Genomic DNA, 21,317 nt, shown 5'->3' on the forward strand with positions numbered 1-21,317 from the left:
TGTGGCCTGGAAGTCTCTGGAAGGGGGGGCATTAGAGGTGGGAGGCAGGTTGTGACAAGGACAGATCTGGGGATGGTTGGGCTCTCTCTCCCATCCCTTCGGTCCCTTCCATCTGCATTGCTGGAGCACGGGAGACAGGAAAGGGAGGAAGCCAGTGGCTTCCGCCTATTGAGAAGGTTTGGAGGCAGGACATTGTTCTGGGGTCTCCCCTCCTCCCAGCACACACACGCTGGGAGGAGGGGAGACACACACACACACACACACACAAATACAAAATGAGGCTCACGTGACTCTTTTTTTTTTCAAAAGTAAACAAGAAACGGTCTCTGTAAGGTTTTAATGCTCAGTTTTCACAAACACAAGTTTCTACCCAATTTTACAACACACGATAAAATGTCCTAGTCTGTAGACTGTGCATTAAGTGTTCACTTCGGTAGCACACACACTAGAATTTGCATTATTCAACTCTTCCTCATATTCTTTTCCAATCTTTTAAAATCACCAGGAGTTTCTACCTAAGTAATATTCTACTGTATTTACATTTGAGTTGCATGTCTTCCGAGATCGGGCGCGTTCAGAGTGGTATAGCCGTAGACGAGTTGCATGTCTTAAGAACAAACGGAAATCCATGATATTTTGGTTAACTCAGTGTATTTACAAAATGAAAAGCTCTATCAAAATACTTTTCACTGGAAAAATAAATAGAACAGGCATTGGATCTACCAAAGTTCATATTCACTTTGGCCGATGTCAGTGTGGGACAGTTCATGACAGCACAATTTACCCTGATTTCCCCAGAGCTGACCAGCTTCCAAGCTAACTGTTAAATTATTTTACTGAGATTTTATTATGTTGTTATCTGGTTCATTCCAGATCATTGTCAGCCAGGCTCTGAGCACTTACAGTTCTCTGACTAACGGTCGGAAGCTTGGTCAGGAGCATCTGGAACACTGGTGGTGGAAGAGTCTGCTGGAACACTTGCAGCAGCTGCGGAGGCAGCAATGGCATTTGTCAGGTGGTCCACACCCTTCTCGTAGTCACCTTGTGCTAATAACCCTTCACCAAGCTGTGTCTCTTCAAGGAAGAATTTCTGAACTGCTTCAGCGTCTTTTAAATCAGGAAACTTGGTGTATTAGTCAGGGTTCTCTAGAGTCACAGAACTTACGGACAGTCTCTAGATAGTAAAGGAATTTATTGATGACTTACAGTTGGCAGCCCAATTCCCAACAATGATTCAGTCGCAGCTGTGAATGGAAGTCCAAGGATCTAGCAGTTACTCAGTCTCACGCAGCAAGCAGGCAAAGGAACAAGAGCAAGAGCTAGACTCCCTTCTTCCAATGTCCTTATATTGTCTCCAGCAAAAGGTGTAGCCCGGATTAAAGGTGTGTTCCACCACACCTTTAATCCCAGATGAAAGGCATAGCCCAGATTAAAGGTGTGTTCCTTAACTCGGAGATTCAATCTTCTGGAATCCATAGCCACTACGGCTCAAGATCTTCAAACCAAGATCCAGATAAGGATCTCCAAGCCTCCAGATAAGGGTCACTGGTGAGCCTTCCAATTCCGGATTGTAGTTCATTCCAAATATTGTCAAGTTGACAACCAGGAATAGCCACTACAATCCACCCCTTGTCAACTTGACACAAATAACATCTCATGTTCACATGAAACAATAACAAGGTTGTAAATACGCCTAACATGATATAACTATCCCTCGTACAATCGCAAACGCATTAGTAAATTTACAATGGGCATTCATATTACTTTATAATCCTCGTTTCTGCAACTGGTTACGTGGCCTTAATTGGTATTTATAACTACCTTCCTCTACTACCCATTCTGTATTTCCTTCTCCTTCAGCCAGCACCTCAGCAGGTCTTGGCTCTTTTCCTGGAGGATTGACCCATACCTTCATTCCTGATGGGTCTGCGTCCTTGGTCATCCTGCTTGGATTTGGCTGTTGTAGTTTCTCATTGACTTTAATCACAGGACATGGTAGTACTAAGAGACGCCCTAAGGGATCTCCTACACTCCAGACATAATCTTGCTTACCACCATTGTGAAGAGGTAATCCAATTTCCCCATGGTAATCTGGATCTATCACCCCTCCTAACACTGTTATTCCTCTTTTAGCCTGTTGGTTTAAGGGCATTAGAAGCCCAAAATGACCAGGGGGAAGTCTGAGCTTCCAGTTCAATGGAATGTTTGTTGTAGCTCCTGGTAGGAGCACTCCCCTCTCTGGAGCCAAAACTTCTAAGCCAGCAGAACCTAGAGTTATGGGGACAGGAAGCAAAAATTTTCCTAAAGGGTCACTAGGAGTGATAGTAAGTGGAACTATTCCATTTTCCACCCCTTGATTCCTGGACCCATGAATCCTGGCTATGGGTGAAACTGTACCATATATCGAGCGCTGATTCAAAGCATATACTGCCTTCTGAAGAACTCTGCCCCAGCCTTCCAAGCTGTTACCACCTAATTGGCGCTGTAACTGCATCTTCAAAAGGCCATTCCATCTTTCTATCAGACCAGCTGCTTCAGGATGATGGGGAATGTGGTAAGACCAGTGAATTCCATGATCGTGGGCCCACTGTCGTACTTCTCTGGCTGTGAAATGAGTTCCTTGGTCAGAAGCAATACTGTGTGGAATACCATGACGATAGATAAGGCATTCTGTCAATCCATGAATGGTGGTTTTAGCAGAGGCATTACGTGCAGGAAAGGCAAATCCATAACCAGAATAAGTATCTACTCCAGTAAGAACAAAACGCTGTCCTTTCCATGAAGGAAGTGGTCCAATGTAGTCAACCTGCCACCAGGTTGCTGGCTGGTCACCTCGAGGAATGGTGCCATATCTGGGGCTCAGTGTTGGTTTCTGCTGTTGGCAGATCTGGCAATCAGCAGCAGCTGTAGCCAGGTCAGCCTTGGTGAGTGGAAGCCCGTGTTGCTGAGCCCAAGCATAACCTCCATCTCGACCACCATGGCCACTTTGTTCATGTGCCCATTGAGCAATGACAGGGATGGCTGGGGAGAGAGGCTGACTGTCCACAGAACGGGTCATCTTATCCACTTGATTATTGAACTCCTCCTCGGCTGAAGTCACCTTTTGGTGAGCATTTACATGGGACACAAATATCTTCACATCCTTTGCCCATTTGGAGAGATCTATCCACATACTTCTTCCCCAGATGTCTTTCTCACCAATTTTCCAATTGTGATCTTTCCAAGTCCCTGACCATCCAGCCAATCCATTGGCTACAGCCCATGAGTCAGTGAATAATCGTACATCTGGCCATTTCTTCTTGGAAACAAACTGTAATACCATGTGTACTGCCCGAAGTTCTGCCCACTGTGAAGATTTCCCTTCACCTGTGTCTTTCAGGGTTGTCCCAGAAAGGGGTTGTAATGCTGCAGCTGTCCACTTCTGGGTGGTGCCTGCATAACGTGCAGAGCCATCAGTAAACCAGGCTCTAGTCTTCTCCTCTTCGGTCAGTTGATCATAGGGAACACCCCATGAGGCTATAGGTGCATGCTTGGCAGCAGATGGCATTGTAACAGGAGTAGAAACCATAGGCATTTGAGCAACTTCTTCATGTAACTTGCTTGTGCCTTCAGGACCTGCTCTGGCCCGATCACGTATATACCACTTCCATTTGATAATAGACTGCTGCTGTGCACGTCCCACTTTATGACTTGCAGGGTCTGATAGTACCCAGCTCATGATGGGTAGTTCAGGTCGCATAGTGACTTGGTGTCCTATTGTCAGACGTTCAGTTTCCACTAAGGCCCAATAGCAGGCCAAGAGCTGTTTTTCAAAGGGAGAATAGTTGTCTGCAGATGATGGTAGAGCTTTGCTCCAAAATCCCAAAGGCCTTTTCTGTGATTCACCTACAGGGGCCTGCCAGAGGCTCCAAACAGCATCTCTATCAGCCACAGACACCTCAAGTACCATCGGATCTGCTGGGTCATATGGTCCAAGTGGTAGAGCAGCCTGCACAGCAGCCTGGACCTGTTGAAGGGCCTTCTCCTGTTCCAGGCCCCACACAAAGCTAGCAGCTTTCCGAGTCACTTGGTAAATAGGCCTAAGTAACACACCCAAGTGAGGGATGTGTTGTCTCCAGAATCCAAATAGACCCACTAAACGTTGTGCTTCTTTCTTGGTTGTAGGAGGGGCCAGGTGCAATAACTTATCTTTCACCTTAGAAGGAATATCTCTGCATGCCCCACACCACTGGACTCCTAAGAATTTCACTGAGGTAGATGGTCCTTGAATTTTGGTTGGATTTATTTCCCATCCTCTGATACGCATATGTGTTACCAATGAGTCCAAAGTGGTTGCTACTTCCTGCTCACTTGGTCCAATCAGCATAATGTCATCAATATAGTGCACCAATGTGATATTTTGTGGAAGATCCAAACGATCAAGATCCCTTCTAACTAAATTATGACACAGGGCAGGAGAGTTAATATATCCTTGAGGCAAAACTGTGAAGGTATACTGTTGGCCTTGCCAACTGAAAGCAAATTGCTTCTGGTGGTCCTTATGGACAGGTACTGAGAAGAAGGCATTTGCCAGATCAATAGCCGCATACCAGGTGCCAGGAGATGTGTTAATTTGCTCAAGTAACGAAACTACATCTGGTACAGCAGCTGCAATTGGAGTTACTACCTGATTTAGTTTTCGATAATCGACTGTCATTCTCCATGATCCATCTGTTTTCTGCACTGGCCAGATAGGAGAGTTAAACGGAGATGTGGTGGGAACCACCACCCCTGCATCTTTCAAGTCCTTGATAGTGGCAGTAATTTCTGCAATGCCTCCAGGAATACGATACTGTTTTTGATTCACTATTTTCTTTGGCAGAGGCAACTCTAAAGGCTTCCATTTGGCCTTTCCAACCATAATAGCCCTCACTTTACAGTTCAGGGAACCAATATGAGAATTCTGCCAATTTCTGAGTATATCTATCCCAATTATACATTCTGGAACTGGGGAAATCACCACAGGATGTGTCCGGGGACCTACTGGACCTACTGTGAGTCGGACATCAGTCAAAACTCCATTAATCACCTGCCCTCCATAAGCCCCTACTTTAACTGGAGGGCCACAATGTTTCTTGGGATCCCCTGGGATCAGTGTCAACTCAGAACCAGTATCCAGCAGACCCCGAAAAGTCTGATTATTTCCTTTTCCCCAGTGTACAGTTACCCTTGTAAAAGGCCGTAGGTCCCTCTGGGGAAGAACTGGAGAAAGGGTAACAGCAAAACCTTTGAGTGTCTTATCAAGATCCTTCCTCAGAGGAACCTGGCCACCCCTTCATTCAAGGGGTTCCGGATCTGCAAACTGTCTCAAGTCTGGAAATTGATTCACTGGCCGAGATTGCTGTTTACCACGATCTAATGTAGCCTTTCTTTCATTTGTTTGAGAATTTTTCTGCTTATACAGATCAAACAAATATGCAGTAGGCTTCCTATGTATTTCATTCCTGGAAACACCATGATTGATTAGCCAGTACCAAAGGTCCAAGCGAGTCATGCCATTATAAATTTCACCTCTCCTGTGCTGACCATTACTGGGTATGTTATTATAAACATTCTTTTGTCTACGCTGTCCATTATAATAACTAGGATCACCTTGTCTCCGGTGATTCAATGCTGCCACCTGGCCCTTGTTACCTCGGGATCCAACTAAACCCAGTGAATTTAATTCATCTAATTGAGCAGAAGCATCTCCAATGCTAAGATCTGGCACAAGGAAAAGGGAAAGAACAAAACCCTTCAAATGTGCTGGTGCCCCTCTCACCAATTTGCGTCTTATAGAGCTGGTGAAAGGCATATCTTCTGGACCTTCCCATTGTGGACAATTATGCTTTACACAATATATCCACTCTAGCATTGCAATTTCCCTAAGTCTTAAAATCCCTTCATCAACACTAAGCCACGGAATATCAGGCATCTCCAAGTCATTTCCAGTAGGCCATCTTTTGATAAACACCTCAGCCAACCATTCAAACAAACTTTTGACACCTTTTTTAACTATGCGAGCTTCCGTATTAAACCTAGAATCTCTACTCAGAGGACCCATGTCAATAAACTCAGCCTGCTCTAGTTTTATGTTCCTTCCACCCTTATCCCACACCCTTAAAATCCATTCCCACACATATTCACCAGGTTTCTGCTTAAATGAATTAGCAAACTCATTAAGCTCCTTAGTAGTGTAGCGAATTTCCTCATGGACTACACTTTCTACCTCCCCTCTAGGAGCCTGTTTTGCTTTGAGTCTGGTTACAGGTCTAGAAGAAACTATTGGTGGGCCTTGAGAAACATCAGTAGTGAAAGTCATTGCTGGTTTATCAGACTCTGCAAAATTAATTTCCTCATGTGTGGAAGGCATTATTTCAAGGGGTGGGGCTGAGGGTACTACTTCCTCAGGTGGGGCAAACCCTTGAGAATCTGAAGATTCAAAATTCTCAGTTTCAACATGGTCTTCCCACACATCCCCGTCCCATGTTGTAGGATCCCATTCTTTGCCAATTAGAGCCCTTACTTTAACTGTCGACACACTCTGAGGCTGAGACTTGAATTTTCGCTGTAGTTCAGCCAACCTTACAATGAGAGTTTCTGTTTGATTTTCTGCAACTTGAGCTCTATTGCTACAAGAGAGAAGATTCTCCTCAAGGACACACTTAGCAACTTTTAGATCGTTTACTTGTGTCTGGAGCCTTTCGATTTTATCACACAACTCCTTCCTTTCATTCATCATTTTTTCCACAGATACTAAGAGCAGCCAGCCAGTAAAATCATTTTCCGATTTTTTCCCCATCTTGTAGAAAGCTTTGTGCACTGAATCACCTAATTCATTAAGAAAATCAAGGTCATTAGCTTCTTTAAGTTCGGAATATAGTTTCAACCATGGGTCTTCAAAATTCTCTGAGCTCCCAGGAGGGAGAGAATCTGGAGAGGTTTCAATAGTTGAAAGTGCTGGTGGATCAACAAGCCAATTCCAGTATTTTAAAAGATTCATCCTTGTACTTCTGTTACTCTAGAACCACTCCTGGTACCAACTTCTGTATTAGTCAGGGTTCTCTAGAGTCACAGAACTTACGGACAGTCTCTAGATAGTAAAGGAATTTATTGATGACTTACAGTTGGCAGCCCAATTCCCAACAATGATTCAGTCGCAGCTGTGAATGGAAGTCCAAGGATCTAGCAGTTACTCAGTCTCACGCAGCAAGCAGGCAAAGGAACAAGAGCAAGAGCTAGACTCCCTTCTTCCAATGTCCTTATATTGTCTCCAGCAAAAGGTGTAGCCCGGATTAAAGGTGTGTTCCACCACACCTTTAATCCCAGATGAAAGGCATAGCCCAGATTAAAGGTGTGTTCCTTAACTCGGAGATTCAATCTTCTGGAATCCATAGCCACTACGGCTCAAGATCTTCAAACCAAGATCCAGATAAGGATCTCCAAGCCTCCAGATAAGGGTCACTGGTGAGCCTTCCAATTCCGGATTGTAGTTCATTCCAAATATTGTCAAGTTGACAACCAGGAATAGCCACTACACTTGGAAAACTCAGCTCTCTCCTTAGCAAGCTTCTGTTTCTTTCTTTGTTCTCGAAGCCTGTTCTTGAAGTTGGGGTCACTCCGCCTTTTGCAGTAGAAGTAGATGCAGTACCCAATGAAGAGGGCACCGCACACGCCCTCGGCAATGGCGCTGTTCCGGCCCACCATCTTTGCTCAACATCTTTGCCAGGGCCGCGGCAGCCTGCCTGGCAGCAGTTAGCTCTGACCGATCAGAGCACGCCGGCCGCTCGCAACCCTCACATGACTCTTTAACACGTTCTTCAGAACACCCCTGATCCTAGAGAGCAGGTCACAGAAGTACAAGGACACCCCCAAACAAAAAGAAATTAGGAGCGTGACGACCCTTTACTCTGTCTTATGTGCCTTTCTCATTGTACAAATGGGGAAATGGAGACCTGTGGTGTGTAGGGACCCCCAGGACTGTGATAAATCTGGGACTTAAAACTTCTGGTCTGGTTGTTGATTCCTTGACGCTAATTGCTCCACAAGAGACACACTGAAGCGTACAGGGGAACGCACGGCCGTGGGCTGTGACTGGGATGGATGGTCCTCACCCTCAGCTGCCTATGAGGCTTCAGTTCATTGTTGGCTTGCTGTTATTCATTTTTGCAGCTAACCATGTGTGCTCCTGGACACTGGGGAGTAGATGTCTACCCAGGAACTTGCAGCCGCTTTTTCTTGTTTCGAAATCGAGGCAGTCTCATTACACAGTTCAGGTTAGCATGGAACTCACTTTATAGTTCTGACTGGTATGAACTCTTTATGTTCGCCCAGAGTGGCCTCAAACTCATGATCCTCCTACTTCTCCTTCCTGAGTCCTGGGATTATAAGCCTGTGTGCATACTATAGTGCATATGTGCCCGTCAGAGGACAAGTCACCTCTCTCCTTCTAGCATTTGGTTCCAGGGATCAAATTTAGATTATCAAGCTTGGTGCCAAATGCCCTTACCTACTGAGGCATCTCATCAGCTCACATCTACTCTTAGAGGCTGAGCACACCTGGCTGTAGCCCTGCCCCTTGGTCTAGCTTCCAAAGCCCCAATGCTGTACTTCCTAGACCTGTCTCAGCATTTTGATGCCATGTCCTCACTGCTAGTTCCCAGACCGAACATGCCCCGTAGAGCACCCACAGGCTGGTGCTTTCATGGAGCAGGAGAAGCTACAGGGTAGCCTGGACTCACTGGTTAAATTTGTATCTGCCTCACCCCCCAATAATAAATAAGATTGAGATCTGGCATCAGCTTGACTCGGAGGTTCCAAGCCCTCCCTCTGGGGCTGGGACTCTGTTCCTTAGTCAGTTCCAGTGAAGGTTATGTTCTCTGGATCCAGGAGGTGCAAAACTACCTTCTTGGGGAAGCTGGGTCCCTATGAGGTATTTATCGGGGTTACCCCTCTTCTATTGGCTTGATTCATAGACTAGCAGGAAGTAGAACTGAGGAAGACAACCGTAGCCTTTGCTAGCTCTGAGTCAGAGGGTTTTCTGGATAGACTGTGAGAGTGGAGAAAGTGAAGCCTTAATTCCGGTCCATCTTGGTACCTTTGATCTGGGAAGAGCTGGTCACTGGAGTTCGCAGGGGCCATTTGCCTGGCAGGATGGAGGCTCAGGATGATGTCATTGTAGTGAAGTATGAAGAACACTTTTCTTTTGACAACTTTGATTTTTATGGTATGTGTATGGCTGTTTTGCCGGCATACATGTCTGTGTATCATGTGTATCCAGTGCCTACGGAGGCCAGGAGAGGATGTCAGATGCCCCTGAGACTAGAGTAACAGACAGTTGAGAGCCTTTGTGTGGGTACTGGGGAACAAACCCAGATTCTCTAAAATGCCCAGATTCTCAGAGCTCTTAGCCGCTGAGCCATCTCTTCAGCCCCGAGAACACGCTGTTTTTAAAAATGGCAGATATAATACAGGTGTCTTTTCTGAGTGGGGAAGTCTGAGAAGCTGTGATGTTAGCACATGCAAAGCTTCTGGACTCTTGGACTCCCCATTTGGAACTGGGAAGGAAAACACAGTCATAATTGTCTGTCAATCAACAAAAGACAACTGTTGCAGAATGTGTACACAAGAATTTGCATTACTGGGGGCTGGAGAGAAGGCTTAGCGGTTAAGAGCCCCGACTGCTCTTCCAGAGGTCCTGAGTTCAAATCCCAGCAACCACATGGTGGTTCACAACCATCTGTAATGGGATCCGATGCCCTCATCTGGTGAGTCTGAAGACAACTACAGTGTAATCATATACATAAAAGTAAATAAAATCTTTAAAAAAAAGAATTTGCATTATAAAACAGTGCCCTGTAAGTGTAAACATATTCTTACATATGTTGAAAATAACCTAAATACCATCAGTTTACAAACAGCAAGTGCCAAATGAAGTATCACCCCCGAAAACAAATGTTGAGTGGGTTGTAACTACATCTGCTGTTACAATAGGAAGAGTGAAAACATAATGCATAGTTTACATTTTTGGCCTCTGGAAAATTAACCCCCCCCCCCCAAATGAGAGTATGAACAGGTGCTCGTCAGGTTAACTCCACAACCCCTGCAGACAAAACTAATGAGAGAGAGAAGTTAAACACTGTTTCCAAAAAATAAGGCATGGCCAACCCCACATCAGGTGGAGCGCTCACTGCTAAGAAAGCTGCTCTTCCCCAAACTGGAAATTCCAGCTGTGGGCACATAGACACTTTGGGGGTCTTTGTGTCACTGTGGAGAGGTGTGGACTTTCTGGGTTATGAGGAGCAGGGCCAGCCAGGCTTCCTGGCCTGACACAGACAGAGGTGGGGTTCTTGGCACACTCCAGTTCAGGGATTAGGTTTTCCTTGAAAATGAATTTGTTTCCACAATTTCAGGAAGAGATGCTCCCCCGCCTCCTCCAGGATCCAACCCAGTTTAGCAGCCTGAAATAGAAGTGGACTTTTTCCAGGTAGAGACTAACGATCTGACTGTTCTTGGAGGTTCTAGCTCAAGAGTTCAGGAAAGGTCATGGGAGCAGAGTGGGCGGGGGGCGGGGGCGGGGTTGTGGGAGTGGCCGAAGCCTGGGCTTTGATGCATTTGGTTTGGAGAGACTTTTTTTTTCCTCTAGGACTGGGTAATGAGGAAGCAAGAAACACCCTCTTAAGGTTGAAAATAGAAACAGAACAGTTTAACACTGGTTCTCAGTTCACACTGACCAATCTGTGGCCCTACTGTGCACCCTGAATAGGATGTTTCTGCCACAGATGGTTTCTTGTGTGAATTCTTTTATTATCTATTTGTGTGTGTGTGTGTGTGTGTGTGTGTGTGTGTGATGTACATGTGTATGTGGTATATGTGCATGTTTGCACATGTGTTATACATGCTTGTGTGTGTGGTGTGTGTGCATGCGCACATACACACGTATGCCGTGTGCTGGTATACACTTGAGCCAGAGGCCAGAGGATGAGAGATTCCCTGCTCTGTCACTTTCCACCTTAACTCCAGAGAGTCTCTCACTGATCCCAGAGCTAGGCCGGTGGCCAGCACACCCAGTCACGCTCTGTCTCCTCTGCTTCCCGAGGTACTTGGGTTCCTAGCGCATGTATAGGCACTCTGGGCTCTTGTGGGTGCCCTGGATATGATCACAGGCTTCTCATGCTATGCAGCAAGTTTCGGCCACTGAGCCAGCTCTCTCTAGCCCTCTCGTGTGGTTTTTGTTCTTTTAAAAATTTTCAAGTGTCAGAGTGTTTTGTTTGTTTATATATCATTTGCATGCCTGGTTTCCATGGACGCCAGAAGAGGGCCTCAGATCCCTTGGAGTGGTAGTGCCAGACAGATGCCATGTGGGCGCTGGGAAATGAATCTGGGTCCTCTGGAAAAGCACCTGGTGCTTTTTTTTTTTAAATATATTTTAATTAATTAATTAATTAATTAATTAATTTAATATATGTGAGTACACTGTTGCTGTCTTCAGACATACCAGAAGAGGGCATCGGATCCCATTACAGATGATTGTGAGCCACCATGTGGTTACTGGGAACTCAACTGAGGACCTCTGGAAGAGCAGTCTTAACTACTGAGCCATCTCTCCAGTCCCAGCTGGTGCTCTTAATTGCTGAATCATCTCTCTGGTCTCTCCTGAGTCATTTTATTCTAGGTTATGATAGAACTGTCTCTCTAGCTCTGTGGTTTGTTTGTTTGTTTGTTTGCTTGTTTGTTTTTAAGTAGAGCAAACATAGTTATTAAGACAAAGCCAGGAAGAACTCCTGAGAGTGGGAGGGGCTCCAGGAGAGGAATGACTACTTATTTGACCCTCACCCCTGCACTAACCCGGGCTTTGGAGAAAGTGTCTTTCTACGTAACCCTGGCTGTCCTAGAACTCACTGTGTAGACCAGGCCAGCCTGAATCATAGAGATCCACCTGCCTCTGCCTTCCAAGTGCTGGAGATAAAGACATGGATCACCAAGTCCAGCCTCATTCAAACTCTTAAATATCTGGTCTTGTCTGCATAGTTCTGTTGGTCATGCATTTGAATGATGAATTGAATTGATAAGTACAGCAGAGCCAAATCTCAACCCATCTTTGTAGCTTCCCAACCTGGGGCAGGACTGTGGATGGCATTTTGAGTGGCACTTGTCTAGCAGGGTATTGGTCAGAGGGTTGTAAGGTAAATGACTGAAGTTGTAGTTGGCTAAATTTGCTTTTGGAGTCTCCATTGTATTAGGAGCATGGCTGTGACATAGTAAGGCAAGTGGAAAGAAAGATCTCGGAGATGGTCCCTATCTTTACATAGGTGCATGTGGCACAGAGAGAAGAGACTCTGCATGGGCAATTCCAACAGGTCCTCCTGATGTGTACCAGTATCCATAGCAACACGGGAGACCCATCGACTCTCTGGAGTTGTTTCCTACAGACTCATTTCAAGCTTTAGGCGGTGACGGGAAGGACAGAGATTCCTGGAAATGCTACGGCTGTAGTTTTGGCTTTCTTCGTGAGATGTGACCATTCTGTGCCCTACTGTATTCTGGGGCACTTGGGAGGCTCCAGATTGTGGGAGGTCTGCTGTAAGGGTGTTTATTTGGTGCTAAGTCTAATTTTCTTTATGTTAGACCATCCTCCACCTTTGATCTGGTCACTTCTATATTCCTTTCTCAGTAAGTGGGGACTAGAGAAATGGAGGGCCAGAAGACCCCACTGGGGCTGGGGATGAGCTCATGCTGGAGGGAGGCAAGAAGGGATGGCTGGCAACGGCTTGTTGAGTTTGTATGTCAGGTGGAAAGGAGAGAGCATCTCTCAGGTTTACTTGGCCTTCATTTTATTACTTGTGTAGATGTCAACAATAGTGCCTAGATGGGTTTCCTCAGACCCAGGACAGTGGGCCAATGGAATGAGGCAATCACTGACACTACTAACTGCCACAACCTATCAGCTTCTATGAACGTCATTCAATGTTGAAAGGAATCACACTTCGGGGAGATCTTATTTGGGGTGGGAGAGATGCCTGATGGGTAGGAATGCTTCTTCACTGCTCCTGCAGAGGACCTGGGTTTGGTTCCCAGCACCTACACAGTGGCTCACAACTGCGTGTAACTTCAGGTCCAGGATACCCAATGTCCTCCTCTGGCCTCTGCAGGCTCCTGCACACACAAGGGGCACACCTACTCATACGGGATCACACACAGACACATTAAAAAGCTTTTAAAAAAAAAGAGAGAAAAGAAAACAAGATTTTTTTTTAATTATTTATTTATTTATTTATTTATTTATTATATGAAAGTACACTGTAGCTGTCTTCAGACACTCCAGAAGAGGGCATCAGATTTCGTTACAGATGGTTGTGAGCCACTATGTGGTTGCTGGGATTTGAACTTAGGACCTTTGGAAGAGCAGTCGGCGCTCTTAACAGCTGAGCCATCTCACCAGCCCAATATTTTTATTTTTAGAGTAGTTTTAGATAATACAGAGAGTTCCTGTCTATCTGACATGTAGGTTGTCTCATTGATGTCACCCGATATTAGTGTGGCACCTCATGGACCCCTGTTGATGCCAACTGCTAAAGACCATTGCTTATTCAGATCTCCTCCTCCCCATGTCTCTTTTCCATAGACTCCCTCATTACATTTAGCTGTCATGTGCCTTCGAGCGCCTCTTAAATACGAGTTCCACGGGATTTCCTTGCTCGGGTGACCTTGGCAAATTTTAAGAAGCACTGCTCTAATGTTTTATAGGATGTGTCTCTCCTGTCCTTCCCCTGGTTGTTTTGGTCTTGTTTAGACTGGATCTTCAAGTTTCTGGGGGTGAGGAGATCCCAAGGTGCGTAATATCAATGCAGTGATCCCGCTGACCTTGGTCTCTGAGTTGAGGTAGTATTCGTTGCGTTTCTCCACTGTAATCGAGTTTCTGTTTTCTACTACAGGATACTTGCATAAGGAGTGGGGATTTGTGCACTTCTTCCTTGAGGGGAAAGTATTTACTCTAATTCTTTGGAATTATTATTTTTTTAATTATGACTTCATTTATTGACACGTGTGTTCGTACACACACCCAAACATGAGAGAGTGTGTGCGTGCCAGGGCACATGTGTCAGTAAGAGTCAGTCAGTCCTTCCACCATGGGTCCTGTGGATAAACCTCAGGTCATCAGGCTTATAGGCAAGCACCTTTACCTTCTGAATCATCTCATCAGCCTTGGAAGTTTTTCTACCTACTTAAGCGTTTAATCTATCATTTAATTACAGCACTGCAAACTCATAGCTATTTATTTTATATTTTTGACTCTTTTGTAACTTTTGGGGGACCACTTTGTGTGTCTTGTAAGTGCCTCTGCTTCTGGAACCTCCTGAGTCCCATGAAAGTCTCCTTTCCAGTCAGGAAAGTTTCAGTTTGGAGTAGCCTGGCTACCCGGTGCTAAAGGCCTGGTTGTGTGACTATAGGGACTTGAGGTGCTACTCAGGGTAGAACCTGGGCTCGGCACGGGTGGGGTCCTGGACTCAGTCCTTGGCAGACACAAAACTCTGGCCTCAGATATGTTCATTGCTATGACAGTACAATTGTTTTCTGATTCTCTCAGTTGACAGAAGACAGGTTGTGTGTGTGTGTGTGTGTGTGTGTGTGTGTGTGTGTGAATTCCTGCATATATATGTATCTACCACTACTTCTGAATGGAATTATTTGTATTATATTAAACTAAACATAAGTTTAAAATGATGTCTCTAGCTGTGATCTCCTACCTTATGGATAGAGGCAGTGTCTCTCATGTGAGACCCCACATCTCTGCATACAGTATTCTTCCCCACTGTTTAATTTATAAAAAAAAACAATCAGTTCCACTCTGCTAAAAAGGAATATTGAGCATGCCCTGACCATGGTGAAGCCTTATGTCTAACCCTTAAAATGCTCCCCCCCCTAAAAAAAAAGAACTTATCTATGGTTAGAGCTGAATATATCATGTGGAAATAAGAAAAGGCTGGCATATAATTACCAGTGACTCTCTTCAAGAAGCATCAACTTTTGAGAAAGGCTACTTAAAAGCCAAGTTCCTCCTGAGGAGACTAGCCAGGCCGGGGTAATATGGCTTAGAGGGTGGTGCTTGGTGCTTGTTCTTCTTGGCTTAGATGCGGGGTAATATGGCTTAGAGGGTGGTGCTTGGTGCTTGTTCTTCTTGGCTTAGATGGTTTAGAGTTTAAGAGCGTGACTTCTTGGGAGGCTGCCCTGGCGCAAACCTTTAATCCCAGCACTCAGGAGGCAGAGGCAGGTGGATGTCTGAGTTCAATGACAGCCTGGTCTACAGAGTGAGTTCCAGGACAGACAAGATTACACAGAGAAACCCTGTCTCAAAACGAAACAAATCAACCAACCAACCAACCAACTAACAAAAGGAGCATGACCTGCCTTGGAGAGGATAGGAGTCCAATTCCCTGCATCCTATTGGGTGGTTGTGAGCTGTAACTCCAGTTCCAGGGGATCCAGTGTCCTTCTCTGACTTCCATGGGCACCTGTATTCACACGCACACATGCAGAGATAGCACACATATATGTGTGATTTTTTTAGAGATATCAAAAAGAAGAAGGAGGAGGAGAAGGAGACTAGTCAGAAAACTGAGAGAGACAGTAACTAAGAGAGACAGTATATGTGTGTTCTGTCACCATCAGAAAGTAAGATGTATATGGCAGATCTTACTCGCCTGACAACTGTTTCTTTCACAACATAATCTTGACCTTTGTCCCACTAAGCTGGAATCATGCCTCTTCTTGGGTTTGGATGAGATTATGACTCACTTAAAATCAAAAGAATATAAACAGTGGCTAGGAGGAGGTTCATCTGGCAAAGCACTTGCTACAGAGGCCTGAGGAAGTGAGACGCTCCAGCCCCCGGGTAAACCTCTGGGCAGATGTGTTGTGGTTCCAGCACTAAAGAGGTGAAAACAGGCAGAGCCCTGGAGTCCAGCCAGCCTAGTCCACTCAGCAGACACCAGGTTCAGTGAGGGACCCTGTCTCCAAAATTAAGATGAAGGGGCTAGAGAGATGGCTCAGCAGTTAAGAGTGGTTACTGTTCTTGCAGAGGACTTGGAGTTGAGGTTCTTGCCACCCACATGGTACTCATAGCCACCTGTAACTCTAGCTTCTTGTATCCCATTCCTTCTTCTAGCCTCTAAGGGCACCGGGCATGTATTCGGGGTTTATGCATACATGCAGGCAAAGAATACATACACATAAAATAGTAAATAAGTCTTTCTTTTTTTTTTAAAATCAGTGACAATCTCAAAAGGAACTTTAGAAAATAAAGTGGGGGGCTTCTAAGGAAGATGTGTGATGTCAGTTCTAGCCTTCATGTGCACGCACAGGCACATGTGCACACACAGAACCCATAAGCATGTGCACACATCAGTGAAGACAGTGTGATGTATTTCAGAAAGGCAAGGTATCTTTTGATCAGAGAAGCACTTCACTGGAACGTTGGACTGCTATTTCTACAGTCTGAAGCTACCATGCTGTGAGGAAGCCCAGAGAGAGAGAGAGAGAGAGAGAGAGAGAGAGAGAGAGAGAGAGAGGAGAGGGAGAGAGTGAGAAAGAAAGAGAAAGAGAGACCTTGTAATAATGTTTCACTCCCAGTTGTTTTCTGACAGTGGTCCCATGAGAGTGGTACAGAATGACTCTGAACCATCCCAGACCTTCCAAACACTAAGACATTATAAGACAATTGCTATAGTGAAGCCTGGTGGCGCAGACCCACAGTCCCAGATACTTAAGAGACTGAGCTTTGTAAATCCAAGACCTTCCTGAGCTGTGGAGAGAGCTAAAGGTCAACTTGGTCCATGCCAAGGGTAAAGGAACCCTGTATCGAAAATCTGAATTTTTTTTTTAATGCTGGGGTGTAGGGGTAAGGCCCTCACACAACATATGCAATACCTTGTTTTCTATCACCAGCATTACAAAAAAAAATCCAAAACCAAACCAAAGAAACCAAAGAAACAAAACAATTGCTTGGCTTGGTAGTTCATGCTTATAATCTCAGCACTTAGAGGGCAGAGGCAGGGGGATTGCAATAAGTTTAAGTCCAGCCTGGTCTATATACATTTCCAGGCTAGCCAAACAATGGTTGTTCTGAGTCTAAGTAACTAGTTTCTGAGGTATTTCTCATCAGTGCTTGCCAGAACATAAAAGATATCTAAAGTCTTAATAATTAGGATAACTTGATACTGGCACACACATACACAGGTGGAGAGAGCCAAAGAGAAAATACAAAAGTGAGCAGCATTAAAGGCAAAAACTCAATGTTCATAAAATGTTCTATTGTGCTGCTCAGGTGTGATGGTTTGTATACGCTTGGCCCAGGGAGTGGCACTATTTGGAGGTGTGGCCTTGCTGGAGTAGGTGTGGCTTTGTTGGAGTAGCTGTGGCTTTTGTTGGAGTAGGTGTGGCTTTGTTGGAGTAGGTGTGTCACTGTGGGAGTGGGCTGTAAGACTCTCATGTTAGCTGTCTGGAAGTCAGTATTCTAGCAGCCTTCAGGTGAAGATGTAGAACTCTCAGCTCCTCCTGCACCATGCCTGCCTGGATGCTGCCATGCTCCTGCCTTGATGATAATGGGCTGAACCTCTGAACCTGTAAACCAGCCCCAAATAAATGTTGTCCTTATAAGAGTTGCCTTGCAGATTTCTGAGTTTGAGGCCAGCCTGGTCTACAAAGTGAGTTTCAGGACAGCCAGGGCTACAGAGAAACCCTGTCTCGTAAAACCAAAAAAAAAAAAAAAAAAAAGGCGGGCGTGGTGGCACACGCCTTTAATCCCAGCACTCGGGAGGCAGAGGCAGGCAGATTTCTGAGTTCGAGGCCAGCCTGGTCTTCAAAGTGAGCTCCAGGACAGCCAGGGCTATACAGAGAAACCCTGTCTCAAAAAACCAAAAAAAAAAAAAAAAAACTTTGCTTGCCTTGGTCATGGTGTCTGTTCACAGCAGTAAAACCCTAATTAAGACACCAGGGGAGGTGCAGGGGCCACTCTCCAGAGTGCTGCAGCCAGTGAGGGACTGAGCCAGCTTTCCACTGCCCTACTGCAGAAGGAGCTGGGGCATCTCTCCCTCACCCATCCACCCCAGATGAGGGGCGGAGCCAGCTCTCTCCTGTTCAGGCCTTGGGGCTGGTGCACCTACCTGCACACCCCCTACCACCACCCCAGGGCAGTTCTACTCAGGTGAGGTACAGGGCCCAAAGCTGGACATTTTAACAAAGGTGTCACAACACCCTTTCAAGTCTCTGCTTTTTTTTTTTTTTTAATCTTTATATCACCTAGCAAGATAAAGCCCAAATACTTTGGAAATTTAAACAAATAAAAGTAAATCCAACAAAAGAGCTAGAAGAAAACACGGATCAGTTCTCTTATGACGTCAGGCTGGGCAGACCTTTCTAAGTAAAACTCACAAGGCAACTCCACTTTCCATGTTTATTTTCTTGAAAAAAGGCAAGAAGTATTCACTTCACATGAGAACACCGAGGCATGCTGATGGATTTAGTTACTTCGGAACATTATTTTCTTAATTTTTTTTTCTTCTAGTTTAAAACAGCAAAAGCCCATTGTCTGAGTCCACTGTTTCCCAAGTGACTTTAGCGTTTGTAGGAACAGAGAGCACCCAAAGATGGAATTCCATTCTTAGAGAACACACATGAGTGATAGAGTGATACATAGTCTGTTGTGTGCCTTCTTTTTGTTATGGTGTTTAGATTTCTTTCTTTAATGTGTGTGTATACGCACGCAGGTGCCCATGGAGGTCTGAGAGCATATTGGTTTAGGTCCCTTGTAGCTATAGATGTGAATACTGGGAACTGAACTGTGGCCCCAAGAAAGGGCTTCAAGAGCTCTTAACTTCTGGGCCATCTCTCCAATCTGTTGTGTACCTTCTTGGACCTTAAACCGCTTGTTAAAATACAACCGAATATTTTGGAAAATGTCTGTGAATTTGATTTAACTTTCCATGTAGAGAAGGCATGAAGTTTTGCTCCTGGTTGAACTGAGAGCCCTTTGGGTGAAATTGTTATGCAAACAATGCAGAAAAAAAAAAGTTGTTGAAATTTTGAGCTGGGTTAAGAGACTATGTGGGGGGAGGGGGAGGGAAGGGATCTTCCTTAATTGGTATCAAAGGGCTGGGGACTCGAGGCTCCGCTCCGTATGAGCTCAGAATGGGGTGAGAGTCTGGCTCTCAGCATCCACAGCACCACCAAAACAAAGCAAGATTGACATCAAAGCCTTGCCTGAGCTGGAGTCAGATTAGATCTCTTCTGTGTAACTGAGACTCCTCCCAGGCAAACCTGGCAGGCTGGGGCGGATCACCCAGGCATCTGTGGGATTCATTTTACAAAAGAAATGGAGCAAGAGATGTGTCTTTGCTTGGGGAGAAGCTAGGTTGCGTCAACTCTGTTAAATCAGCACAGGAAGCTGGATGCCGTTTTCTTCTGTTCCATGTTTTAAAGGACACACAAAGCTCCCAAGGTCCTTCCCCCCCCTCTCCAATTATATAATTACATTCTTATCTTTTCCTAAAGCACGCCCTTGTGTTTCAATTTCTAGAGCCTTTTGAAAAATATTTAAACCGGGTGTGGTGGCACACACCTTTAATTCCAGCACTCCGGAGGCAGAGGCAGGCGGATTTCTGAGTTCAAGGCCAGCCTGGTCTACAGAGTGAGTTCCAGGACAGCCAGGACTGCACAGAGAAATCCTGTCTCGAAAAACCAAAAAAAAAAAAAGAAAAGAAAAGTATTTAAGATATTTGTTTGTTGTGTACAAACCCAAAGCTGCTGATGTTTTTGAATATTCCATCCTTGTATTAACTCTGTATACAGATTGCCACAACTAGTGTGTGTGTGTGTGTGTGTGTGTGCTCCCAGTACTTCATATATGTTATGTGAGTGCTCTGTCACCAAGCAACATGCCCAGTTACATAATTGCTTTGTTGTTTGAGACACGGAGAGGGGGAATTGGAGAGAGCGGGGGGGGGGGGGGGGGGCGCGGGACGGGACGACGGACCTTGGGAGCTTTGTGTGTCCTTTAAAGCATGGAACAGAAGAAAACAGCATCCAGCTTCCCGTGCTGACTTAACAGAGTTGACGCACCCTAGCTTCTCCCCGAAGCAAAGACACATCTCTGTGTAGCCCTGGCTGTCCTGGAACTCACTCTGTAGACCAGGCTGGCCCTGAACTAGCCAAAATCTGCCTGCCTCTGCCTCTCAAGAGCTAGGATGGAAGGTCACCATGCCCAGTTCACAACTTCATTTTGAAAAGCAACATAGGGCTGGAGAGAAGGTTCAGCGGTTAAGAGCACTGACTGCTCTTCCAGAGGTCCTGAGTTCAAATCCCAGCAACCACGTGGTGGCTCACAACCATCTGTAGTGGGATCTGACGCCCTCTTCTGGTGTGTCTGAAGACAGCTACAGTGTACTCATATAAGTAAAATTAATAAATAAATCTTTAAAAAAAAAAAGAAAGAGAGAAAGGAAAGAAAAGCAAAGCAAGGTAAATGTTGCCCAGACAACTTTAAGGTTACAATAAACAACGTGTTGACTAAGTGCTCTCTTTGCCTGAAAATCAGCTTTTTCAATAAACCACCCTTCCTTGTTGATCAACAAAGAAAGGGAAAACACAACCGTTCTTGTCAAATGAGAAGAAAAAGAACGCACTTTCAAAAAAAGCTTTCTTTTCTCTTTAAGGTTAATAGTTGGTAACAGTGGGACTTTTCCTTGATCTCAGCAGCATCTGGAGGTGTAGCATCACTTTAAAAATTAGTTTTGTTTTTCTTCCAGGAAATAACTGTAGAGAGAGGAAGCTTGCCAGCAAACATTCCCCGGACTCCAGACTGAGGCTGTGTTCTGAGGTTAGAAAGTGTGTGTGTGTGTGTGTGTGTGTGTGTGTGTGTGTGTGTGTGTGTGTGAATGTGTAAATGTGTGAATGTGTGTGTGTGAATGTATGTGTGTGAAGGTGTAAATGTGTGTGAGTATAAATGTGTGAATGTGTGTGTGTGAATGTGTGTATGTGTGAATGTGTGTGTGGATGCGTGGGTGTGAATGTGTGTGTGTGTGAATGTGTGTGTGTAAATGTGTGAATGTGTGTGTGAATGTGTGAATATGTGTGTGTGAATATGTGAATGTGTGTGTGTGTGTGTGCTGTGTTCATCTGGTCTGAAAAGATGAGGCAGGTGTTTATGACAAGCTGTGATAAGGACTGTAGATTATTTGAATCCATTGTGGTTTTCCTCGTTAGAAAAAGTAGAAAGCAAGCAAGCTTCTGAAACCAAGTCTGTA

At 45.2% G+C, this 21,317-nt stretch overlaps 1 pseudogene; it reads right to left on the reverse strand.

Annotated features, from left to right (window-relative positions):
- Positions 1-825: 825 nt before the first annotated feature.
- Gm12859 lies at positions 826-7,725 on the reverse strand (annotated as a pseudogene).
- Between the last annotated feature and the right edge of the window lie 13,592 nt (positions 7,726-21,317).

The sequence above is a fragment of the Mus musculus genome, chromosome 4 (assembly GCF_000001635.26).
Source record: "Mus musculus strain C57BL/6J chromosome 4, GRCm38.p6 C57BL/6J".
NCBI classification, from domain to species: Eukaryota; Metazoa; Chordata; class Mammalia; order Rodentia; family Muridae; genus Mus; species Mus musculus.